Genomic DNA, 12,564 nt, shown 5'->3' on the forward strand with positions numbered 1-12,564 from the left:
GTTAGTGTTAGCAGTTAGTGTTAGTGTTAGCAGTCAGTGTTAGTGTTAGCAGTTAGTGTTAGTGTTAGCAGTCAGTGTTAGTGTTAGCAGTCAGTGTTAGTGTTAGCAGTCAGTGTTAGTGTTAGTGTTAGTGTTAGCAGTCAGTGTTAGTGTTAGCAGTCAGTGTTAGTGTTAGCAGTCAGTGTTAGTGTTAGCAGTCAGTCTTAGTGTTAGCAGTCAGTCTTAGTGTTAGCAGTCAGTGTTAGCGGTCAGTGTTAGCAGTCAGTGTTAGTGTTAGCAGTCAGTGTTAGTGTTAGCAGTTAGTGTTAGTGTTAGCAGTCAGTGTTAGTGTTAGTGTTAGCAGTCAGTGTTAGTGTTAGCAGTCAGTGTTAGCAGTCAGTGTTAGTGTTAGCAGTCAGTGTTAGTGTTAGCAGTCAGTGTTAGTGTTAGCAGTTAGTGTTAGTGTTAGTGTTAGTGTTAGCAGTTAGTGTTAGTGTTAGCAGTCAGTGTTAGTGTTAGCAGTTAGTGTTAGCAGTCAGTGTTAGCAGTCAGTGTTAGTGTTAGCAGTTAGTGTTAGCAGTCAGTGTTAGTGTTAGCAGTCAGTGTTAGTGTTAGCAGTCAGTCTTAGTGTTAGCAGTCAGTGTTAGCAGTCAGTGTTAGTGTTAGTGTTAGCAGTCAGTGTTAGTGTTAGCAGTCAGTGTTAGTGTTAGCAGTCAGTGTTAGCAGTCAGTGTTAGTGTTAGCGGTCAGTGTTAGTGTTAGCGGTCAGTGTTAGCAGTCAGTAATTTCTCATTTTGTACCTGTTTTCTAACCATTGCTCGTCATTAAATTTGTAAGCTACACAGACTTGATGATATCAAAATGTCCGCCGACTGGTGAACACATTACAGATGTAAATGAGTAATACAGCTTCAATACGTAAGTTGTATGAATCAATTGTGTGAGCATTTTGATAATGATACACACACACAGCTACTAAGCTAGCTAGCTAGGTACATTTAGGTGAACATCTGTAAAGAGGTGTATTATTGCTGTATTTCCTGCGGTAATGTAATATTATTGTTATCTTTCAGGAATTATGGACTGTCGCACATTTTATGGGCATAGATAAGTTATGAAAAATATTTGTTAAATACATGAAAGGTTCTTCAAACAAATCCTACTGTCTGTGATGTTTTTATATGAAAAAAACTTACAATTTTGTTGCAGAAATGAAAGAAATCCATTCATGCCCCAAAAATCTGAACATATCTGCTTCCTGACACATTAATAATGTACATGTTGTTATATATTATTATTATAATTATTATTATGTACTTGATGTAGTATATTATCTGTTCACAATAACAAAGACTGTTCTTACATGTTAAATTGATAAAATACAATATGAGATTACCTCGTGACTGAAAGCACATTTGTTCTGTTGGAGCTACAATAATCAAAATTCTACCAGAATCTTTGTTATTTTTGGTTCATTCTCGGCAGACAATTTGAATAAGAACAGTATTAGAAAAAAATAGTATAAGATTATATTACAAAATCAAAATAAGCCTGTTTCCCCATAGGTTCCAAACACAACATTAGGTTACTTATCTTAACTGCCTGAAAGGACTGAAAGAATCGGTGCTCCTGTTCTTTGGGTTTTAATGAAAGGAAATACATCTGAAACACCTGTCGTCTTCTTGGAAAGGTCCACATCCATGAATCACCAATAATGAATCAGTTAAAAGTCACTCAAAACGTCCCTCTTCTCTGGATGAAGTGATAATCTCTGTGAAATCATGTTCACTTTGTTTGAAATCTATTTTGTTTCCCTGTTTTGATTCAAACTCTCCTGAGGCCCCTTCAGTGGAGTTCTGTTGTTGTTATTTTTTAAATTCTTCGAAGATCCTTTAATGTGATGATGTCATCAAAGGACAATGGAATGTTGATGATGTCATCGGGGGGGAAGGTTGTATATAGGACCCAAGTCCAACATACAGTTTCCTTCTAATCTTTGAGAGCCCGTTCACGTCGTTCCACAGAGATCAGCACAGCGAATACAGACAGCCGTCAGTTTCCTTCTAATCTTTGAGAGCCCATTCACGTCGTTCCACAGAGATCAGCACAGCGAATACAGACAGCCGTCAGTTTCCTTCTAATCTTTGAGAGCCCGTTCACGTCGTTCCACAGAGATCAGCACAGCGAATACAGACAGCCGGTTCAATGAAGAACAGAAGCAGAGAAGAGACCGTGGAAATCGCCCTTCCACAGGTCACAAAGGAAACCCTTCGCCCACTTATCGAAAATGCCTTTAAGAGGCTGACGGGGTTACAGTGGGCGATGCTAGAAAGAGGGTGGGCTGACCAGGCAACAAAAGACACCATCACTGACCTTTTTGTGGATATAATTAACATTATATCCACATCTATTTATAAGGCAGTCAAACTAAGCCTGTCAGAGGGGAAGGACTCATCACAAAGTCCTCCTAAATCACCCAAAAGCTCTTCTGGATCCAGTGGATCACAGAAGAACTTGGCTATATCATCAGAGAAAGTCAACAAGAGTCTGGGTGATGTTATTCCATTGACTTTGGTGGAAGCGTCAGGTGTCCAAGTGAACATCCCTAGCAAAACCAAAAACAGAATGACATTACTCGTGGCTAAAGAAGTCTCTGAGAGGGTTAACAAGCTCTCCAGAAGTAGTGACGAGAGCAGCGATGGAGTAAAACCGCCGGCCTCCACCAAGAGACTGCAGCAAATAGTAAGATGTGTCGTCAAAATGCTGAAAAAATGTGCCTCATCAACGTGCTTCACCCCCAACTTTGGTGCTGACATGTCAGATCAACAAAGTCAGAAAAGTGAAGCTGATGAACACCAGGCATCAGTAGAGCTGAGTGAGGAGGACCATGAGTTGGTTGAAACTGAGAAGCCCCATCAGACCCCAGTAACCTCTCTAAAAGACGATGAGACAGAAACAGACAGCCCTCTCCGTGAAACCAGCATCAATCATCATTTTGACAGCATGTCAGAGGGGGAACGCGACCTGCTTCAGTCCAGGTGCACAAAGGATTCAAGCCAGACAGAGTCTTCGCTCAAAATCATTGTGGTGGAGAAGTCTGAGTCGGAGACAACTCAGCCTGACGTCAAATCCGAAAAAGCATCCTGCTGGGACAGGTTGGGAAGTCGAGTCAAGGCCTTTTTTACCACCAAGGTTGCCAAGAAGGACATCCACTGCAGTGTGGAAGATCTGAGGTGCAGACTCGACTGCTCCCCAGAAGAGGACAAGGCATCGTTGGACCAGCAGATTGAGCCCCATCAGACCCCAGTAACCTCTCTAAAAGACGATGAGACAGAAACAGACAGCCCTCTTCGTGAAACCAGCAAAGACATCAAAGAGATCCTGGAGAGAGAAACCGGCAGTTTGTCTTTGGCCAATCATTTTGACAACATGTCAGAGGGGGAACACGACCTGCTTCAGTCCAGGTGCACAAAGGATTCAAGCCAGGCAGAGTCTTCGCTCAAAATCATTGTGGTGGAGAAGTCTGAGTCGGAGACAACTCAGCCTGACGTCAAATCCGAAAAAGCATCCTGCTGGGACAGGTTGGGAAGTCGAGTCAAGGCCTTTTTTACCACCAAGGTTGCCAAGAAGGACATCCACTGCAGTGTGGAAGATCTGAGGTGCAGACTCGACTGCTCCCCAGAAGAGGACAAGGCATCGTTGGACCAGGAGATTGAGCCCCATCAGACCCCAGTAACCTCTCTAAAAGACGATGAGACAGAAACAGACAGCCTTCTCCGTGAAACCAGCAAAGACATCAAAGAGATCTTGGAGAGAGAAACCGGCAGTTTGTCTTTGGCCAATCATTTTGACAACATGTCAGAGGGGGAACGTGACCTGCTTCAGTCCAGGTGCACAAAGGATTCAAGCCAGACAGAGTCTTCGCTCAAAATCATTGTGGTGGAGAAGTCTGAGTCGGAGACAACTCAGCCTGACGTCAAATCCGAAAAAGCATCCTGCTGGGACAGGTTGGGAAGTCGAGTCAAGGCCTTTTTTACCACCAAGGTTGCCAAGAAGGACATCCACTGCAGTGTGGAAGATCTGAGGTGCAGACTTGACTGCTCCCCAGAAGAGGACAAGGCATCGTTGGACCAGCAGATTGAGCCCCATCAGACCCCAGTAACCTCTCTAAAAGATGATGAGACAGAAACAGACAGCCTTCTCCGTGAAACCAGCAAAGACATCGAAGAGATCCTGGAGAGAGAAGCCGGCAGTTTGTCTTTGGCCAATCATTTTGACAACATGTCAGAGGGGGAACACGACCTGCTTCAGTCCAGGTGCACAAAGGATTCAAGCCAGGCAGAGTCTTCGCTCAAAATCATTGTGGTGGAGAAGTCTGAGTCGGAGACAACTCAGCCTGACGTCAAATCCGAAAAAGCATCCTGCTGGGACAGGTTGGGAAGTCGAGTCAAGGCCTTTTTTACCACCAACTTTGCCAAGAAGGACATCCACTGCAGTGTGGAAGATCTGAGGTGCAGACTTGACTGCTCCCCAGAAGAGGACAAGGCATCGTTGGACCAGCAGATTGAGCCCCATCAGACCCCAGTAACCTCTCTAAAAGATGATGAGACAGAAACAGACAGCCCTCTTCGTGAAACCAGCATCAATCATCATTTTGACAACATGTCAGAGGGGGAACGCGACCTGCTTCAGTCCAGGTGCACAAAGGATTCAAGCCAGACAGAGTCTTCGCTCAAAATCATTGTGGTGGAGAAGTCTGAGTCGGAGACAACTCAGCCTGATGTCAAATCCGAAAAAGCATCCTGCTGGGACAGGTTGGGAAGTCGAGTCAAGGCCTTTTTTACCACCAGCTTTGCCAAGGACATCCACTGCAGTGTGGAAGATCTGAGGTGCAGACTTGACTGCTCCCCAGAAGAGGACAAGGCATCGTTGGACCAGCAGATTGAGCCCCATCAGACCCCAGTAACCTCTCTAAAAGACGATGAGACAGAAACAGACAGCCTTCTCTGTGAAACCAGCAAACACATCAAAGAGATCCTGGAGAGAGAAGCCGGCAGTTTGTCTTTGGTCAATCATTTTGACAACATGTCAGAGGAGGAACAGTCCAGTTATTCAAAGGATTCAAGCCAGGCAGCATCCGAGCTCAAAATCATTGTGGTGGAGAAGTCTGAGTCGCAGACAACTCAGCCTGACGTCAAATCCAAAAAAGCATCCTGCTGGGACAGGTTGGGAAGTCGAATCAAGGCCTTTTTTATCACCAACTTTGCCAAGAAGGACATCCTCCGCAGTGTGGAAGATCTGAGGTACAGACTTGACTGCTCCCCAGAAAAGGACAAGGCATCGTTGGACCTGCTGATTCAGGGGGTGGACTGTCTGGTGGAGGACATGATCCTTGCGACCGATAATCAGGACACAAGCGGCACCAACGACGAGAGCCTCTACACAAAACTTGCCACGGACATTTCCAGTGGCAAGCACGAGATCTTTGCCAAGCAGCTGAGTGACGTTGTGTTCCACCACCTGAAACTGAACAAGGAGCAAAAGGTGGAGTTCATGGTGGAGATTCGGGCCGAAGTGGACGCTTTCATGAACCTGATGACGAACTGGCTCTACCAGCAGGAACAAGCGCACCAGACGCAGAGGGACCACGCCAGTGTTGTTATCAAGCAGATTGAAGGACTCGCAGTAAATCTGCCATTAATGGCCGCGGAGCCCGAGGACATGGAAAGTGACACTCTGATGCCCACTGATGAGCCAGCGATCAGTGCTGATGAAGCTGCATGTGAGGCCACAACAGAACCAGTCTTTGACACACTGGTAGAGGCAGAGGCAGCTTCCAGTAGTGTCAAAGCTGCACCTGAGGCCAAAGGACAACCGGTCAGTGATCAGGATAGACAGTGCTGCAAGTTGATGGTCATCGCGCTGCTTATGGAGATTTTTCCAAACCAGCAGCTGCCCATTGGTACCATGAAAACCATCACCGTGACTCTGACAGAGATGCTTTGTGCAGAGATCTCATCCTCTGACATTACTCTCAAGCCAAGTCACTGCAACAGTAAAAGGACAGTCAAATCAGTGCACAACGACCTGTGCAAGAAGCTCATCAAGGCCTTCTATCTGAGGACTTGTCTGCTGATAGAGGACCAAAAGACATACGAACTCGTCATTGAGACCTTCAAAGAGCACCTGATGAAGCCACAGAAGACCAGCAAAAAGGGCTTCTTCAAAAGACGCTCCTGCAAAGACGAGTAATCTACGGCCTTCGGGCGGGTGGGTGGGTGGGACAGACCTTTTTCACAGCACACATTCAGTCGTGGCAGGAAGTGCACAAGTATGCTGAACAGCCCCAAAACCATCTGGGTCCAGGCTTTGTGCACGCTGGCTCCTGCTGTGACAGCTGTGGCTGTGAAAAAGGTCTGTTGGGATCTGAAGTCCCAGCTTATGTCCAGGTTATTCTCTATGCTCCCGCCTCACTGGGGCTGGTAGCGCAGAGAGGCCTGGACTTGATGCAGGACTTCAGGTCCCTTAGCTGCTCGGTGTTCATCGTCGCGGCCTCGCAGCAACAAGGCCAGGGTTCAGTTCTGGACCGTGATCCCGTTGCCGTGGGGACCGCACAGGTGACCACTGAGTTGATTGGGTTTCCTCCGAGCTGCTTCGGTTTCTCCCAATCCTAAATTTGACTAAATTAGAAAAGAATAAAAATAAAAATAAAAATTAGAAATTCTATTTCTCTTTGCAATCGTTTCTTTCCTCAGTATTTGCTGCAGAGGTGCTCTGCTGTAGACGTGTCAAGGCTTTTAAACGCCCAACTTTTCCGCTTGTGTCTATTCGTGTCTTTGCACTGACTTCGTATTGAATTCACCCGCGGTAACGTTCTGCTGATAACGGGTTGTTATTAATAAACAGTAGATAGATTATTGTCAGTATCGGAAAGACGTAAAATCAGGTTTTAAAATGAAGCAATATTTAGATATTACAGGAAATCAGCATTAGCTGTGTTTCTTTGTGTATATAAGGTTTTTTTCTATATATTTTATGGTTATTTAATTTTCTATTCCTTTAACTGTGTGCTTTGTCTTGAGCTGCAGTAACGGCAAACTTTCCCCACTGAGGGATCAATAAAGTTTTTATCTTTATCTTCAACTTATCATGTGTGTGATCCCAAAGCCGCTACAATGCATAGCAGCAGGTATACGAGACTCACCGTCCTACTTACCTGCCAAAACAGGTAAGTATATACAATTTTAGGGCACTTTTATAGAAAACAAATAGTAAAATCTACCAAAAAAAAGGGGAAAAAAAGTATGTATGTGTTCAGTCCAGTTCAGTAAGTACATCTTGTTTTTGCACTGAAAGATCCCTAACTGAGTGTCATGGAGTGATGCCTTCTCCTTCTCCTTCCCCTGGATACAGCACAAGCTGGACGTGGCGCCCTCCACACTGGTCCTCCTCCACACTGCTCCTCCTCCACGGTGGTCCTCCTCCACGCTGGTCCTCCTCCACACTGCTCCTCCACGGTGGTCCTCCTCCACGGTGGTCCTCCTCCACACTGCTCCTCCACGGTGGTCCTCCTCCACGCTGGTCCTCCTCCACAGTGGTCCTGCTCTCTGCTCCTCTCCACAATTCTCCACCATTCATAATCCACACTAAAAAAACAGAATCCAAAAAAACCCCTGCATGCAGCAGTTGTTTTTCTAAATTAAAATCTGTGTCTCTTTACTGTACACTATAATAAGTTCTTTCTCTATTCACAAAATAATAAATCCAAATGGCAAATGAACTCTATGTATTTGGATGTGTAGCTAACTAGCTCTGCTAACCTTAGAAAGTATGAATAAAAAGAAAAAGAGAGATTAAAAATTATTATTACAAATTATTACACAGAGGTAAATTACTGCACCAGGTGAGTCCAGAGTCTAATAATAATAATAATAACAATAATACCACTATTATAATACTACTAATAAAAATATATAACCATATGCACAATCATAGTAAGGCGCTGTACTATATAATACCAATAATACTACTACCACTACTACTACTGCCAACAATAATATATAACAACATGTACACTCAGAGTGAGGAGCTGTACCATATTATAATAATAATAATAGTGATACAAATAATACCACTACTACTAATAATAATATATAACAACGTGTACCTTCAGAGTGAGGAGATGTGTTATATAATACTAATACTACTACCAACAATAATATACAACATGTACACTCAGAGTGAGGAGTTGTATAGATTAATGACGCGCGCACATTTGCGAGGGTCCTTCAATGCTGCTTGCAGCTTTAATTAGGGCCCTAACGATAGTCATAGCGCCACCTATTGGCGGGAGGAAGTGTCACGCTTTACTCTCGAAAGATTATCTCCCAGCAGGTTAACCACAGACACCTCAAATTGGGTGAAAACCTTCCCAAGACTTTGATGATGCAACATTACGAAGCACGTGAGCTTTCGTGAAACGCTGTCCCTGTAGCCACGCCTCCTTCTCCACGGCGCCCCCTGCAACATTTCAACAAAGCAGCCCCCGCGATATGTTTGACCTACAGATATGTGCTTTGGTGAGTATATAGAGAATTAGAAGACCTACAAAAAAGTCTCTTGGAGCCACGTTGTAAAGCCAACAGGAAATTTATTATTTTTAATAAAGTGAAAAATTGAATGGATTTTTGGCCATAAATAGGGTTTGTAAATTGTCTATCTAGTCCCAGGGGGTTTATCAGATCTCCCTCAAACTTCATGTGTGTGTGTGCCCATAATATTAACGATGAAAAGTTATCAAAAATCTGTTATCAGTTATCTGAGTAGATTCTTAAGGGCGTGGCGTTTCGTTTTCAGAGCAAAAAGTTGATGGAAAGTTGCTGTACAGTGTCAAAATGAGTCATTTCATCTGGTTTATAGGTCTGGATTTGCTAAAACGACTCAACGGCGCCACCTACGAATTTTTTTCAAATTCACTGTGTATATGGCCAATGCTAAGACCTACAAAAAAGTCTCTTGGGTCCATGTCCTAAAACCAACAGAAGAATTATTATGATTTTTTTCATTAAAAAAAAAATCGATCAGTTCACTGAACCAGATTTTGAGATATCGGCCGCTGACACTTTCCCTCTGCGTCCTCCTTATATTTCACAGCCCAGCATCAAGAGAGTGATGTGAGCAATGCTTCATTATGCAGGAGGCGACCTCTGACACCAGAATCCTGATTAAAAGTGTCTTTGACAGTTCTCGTCTTTAGTTCTTCGGTTGTCGGTATAATAAAGTAAAACTAAAGAGAAGGAACATAGAACAAACAGAGTGCACAGGTGGGATTGTGAAGAGAACCAGGCTTTAGAACGCTGAAATTAAAGATGGCTGTCAATGCTGGACACTAATTTACAGACAAACAATTAAAAACAGATAAAACAGAAGAGAAAACAGCTTCCAAACACAGAACACAGCAACAAAAGATCTGAAAGAGGCAGAAGAAGAAGAATTGATTGATTTTTATCCGATAAATAAAAAAGTGCATCCCAATGTGCAAAAGTCACATGACTTATTGACTTCGTATTTTAAAAAGAATCATGTGTGTCTTCAGGCTACTGCACTATGCAAATCTTACCCTGCAAACATCACAACTAAATGGTTTCTCTTCAGAGTGCACTCTCATGTTCTCCTGTTCCTTTCCTGTTTCCTTTCTTTTGCTTGTATCTAAAATATTTACCATTTATGAAATAGCTGGATAGAAATAAATATATATATATGGTGTAACTTCATTGATTGAATTATTTAAATGTTCTTCTACATGTCTAAACATCAACACAGACACAGTCTAGGTGTCACAGTTCAGACGACCCAAATGCAGGATCAAAAGGAGTAAAGTAACACAGTGACCTTACTGAAGGATTCAGACAGGGCAGCTACAGTCTGTTTCAGAAGTCAAAACCGAATATTAAAGCAACCACGCAGAATTACAACGATATTAGGCAGAGATACAAATCACGTTAACTAGCACAGGTAAAAAAAAATCCACAAGGGAAGTCACACAAACAGGCTGGACACAAAGCAGACAGGAGCACAAACTGCGATATGACAAAGCAACTAAGGCAAACTGACTGGTATAAGTACTGAAGGGTAAATGATGCAACCAGCACCAGGTGTGTGGCAGAGCAGTAAAAGCTGGCAGGTGCTGACTGGAGGATGAGCAGAAGGATGTGTGCGGGAGAAGCAGCAGGAAGCTCCAGCAGCGTCCATGACACTGAGAGTAATCTAACACTGAGCGGCATCATGGTTGTCTAAAATATTTCATTTCAGAAGCTAAAAGTTTAAGTCTGTTTCCCAAATGCGAGTTTCGAGCTTTATAATTACAGTTTTTAGTATTAAATGTCCCACAACAGGCTATTTGCAGCAGTGACATTACTACGCACATGGAAACATTTAGAATTATTGAAAGCAAAGAAGTAAATCATTGAAGAAAATGCTCATAAATCAGCACACCACACAATAAAAAGGTCACCTGGATTATAATTCACTGATGATAATTCATTCTGTTGGGTGGCAGGTGGAGGATTTATGTGTGTATAATTGCAAATCATTCCTCGCAATTATTAACTATTTTCTCCAGCTATGCCTCTAACCAGCCACACTGTGGTGCTAGAACTGTCTGCCTCCCAGCAACACTTTAATAAGACACAGCACATTTTGGGGCAGTTCAGTATGTCAAGTGAGCTCATGGCACGTACTTAGAAATTCAGAACATGAGAGATGCCATCCAGATATCTCTCACACACAGAAAATCCTCATACTATGCATCTGAAATACACATAGCTTTTAATTCATGCTATGAAATCATTCTCAGTCCACAGGTAGGCCCCCTCTCTGAGGAGGAGGCCATAATCCCAGCTGTAGATACTGATGAGGGCCCTTTTTACATTCATCACCACTGAAGGTCAGCAGTAAGTGCAGCAGGTCACTCCCCTTGGGTTCTAAAAAGGTGGATCATGTATTGATTTAAGTGAATAAATATGCAGACATGACAGCGGCTTTGTCCGCCATGTTTGTTTGTGTATAATTTGTTTAAAAACAGATAATCAGTTGAGCTCAGCATGATGCAAATGCTCAAGTTTTACATTCAATATAAATGAGTTATGAGCTAAAATTGAGGTTTTACACAACAAATAGTTTTAATCTCTACATTGCGGAAGAAAAACCATCTTAAGGGAGCTCATGAGGAAGTTTAAAAAGTACCCACACCTTCAGCATCATCCACTGGAAACTGTTTTGCTTTACGGAAAAGCTGAAACAAGCAGAAATCCACATTATGTAAACTGATCATCTGTCCTACATTTGTCTGTTTATATTCTAGACTGAAAAATGCCTGGTCTTGCAGGCTGGTGGCTGCTCTCTACTAACTGCAGTATGTAATTGTAACATCCTGCTGCCAGACATTTTGGCAACGCTGCAAAGTCTGACTCATGGTTTCGGTAACTCCCTAATGCAACCCCCGCCCCGACAATCTCACACCATACACTTCTGGCTCTATATGTCTCCTTTCCCGCCTTGCGCAATTCTCAGACCTGGTGAAGATGGAAGAGGAAGTAGAAGTTGTGTGGTTAATCTGTACACTACAGAGAGTATGACGGACAGGAGAGGAGGAAGGAGAGGCCCTGCATACCAGATCCACCCTCCATGAAGAACGCTCTTCCTCTTGCTGTAGATCATGAATTGTGTGACTGTGAGGACTGTTATCAGTACAGTAAAAAAATACTCTGAGTTGTGGAAAACTGAAGAAAACTGGACATGACTACTTTATTTGCCGGCCACCTTGTGTCCAAAACTAACAAATAATCTGTCAACCCTCAGTGTGTTTGTGTAAAATTATAGATGAGATGTTAACACACAGCTGCCATCTGAATATATGTTGTCACTAAAGGCAGCAGTTAGCACGTTTGTGTTATTGGTTCCTTCTGGGTGGTTTGACCAAGTAAGTTTTAGGTAATAGCACTAGTACTACTACAGCTTCTTCTTCTACTGCTACTTCTTCTCAGAGGTAGAATGGGTGGTCCACCAATTAAAAGATCTGAGGTTTCCGTAATCTGCATTCCTTAATATCCTCGGGCAAGAAACTGAACCCCAAATTACTCCCGTCTGTGCATGATTAGTTTCCTTTGTCAACCTGTCGTATGAATGTGTGTGTGAATGGGTAAACGTGGGGTAAGCGCTTGGTTGGTGGTGGTTCAAAGACTATAATCGAGCTACAGTCAATTTACCATCAGTGTGTTCAGTGGAGCAGTCCAGCACCACTGCTACCATACGACGACTACTGAAGCCGTCCTGTTTCAAACCGATCAAACTGATTGGATGACTGCACCTGCAGCTTCACCATTAAGATCTTTTCAACAGCAACAATAATTTCACCTCTGCTTTGCTGCTCAGTGGTCCGAGCACGTTGCATGAGTCCACACACCTCGTGAGCCATTTGACTCTCGACCCTTCGGCACTGCAACATTTTTTGGCTTCAAGATTTTCCAGGCAACAGAGTTCTGCATATCCAGGACAGCATTTTCATCAAGAAATGCTGTCCTCATTG

The sequence above is a fragment of the Pempheris klunzingeri genome, chromosome 20 (assembly GCF_042242105.1).
Source record: "Pempheris klunzingeri isolate RE-2024b chromosome 20, fPemKlu1.hap1, whole genome shotgun sequence".
Taxonomy (NCBI): Eukaryota; Metazoa; Chordata; class Actinopteri; order Acropomatiformes; family Pempheridae; genus Pempheris; species Pempheris klunzingeri.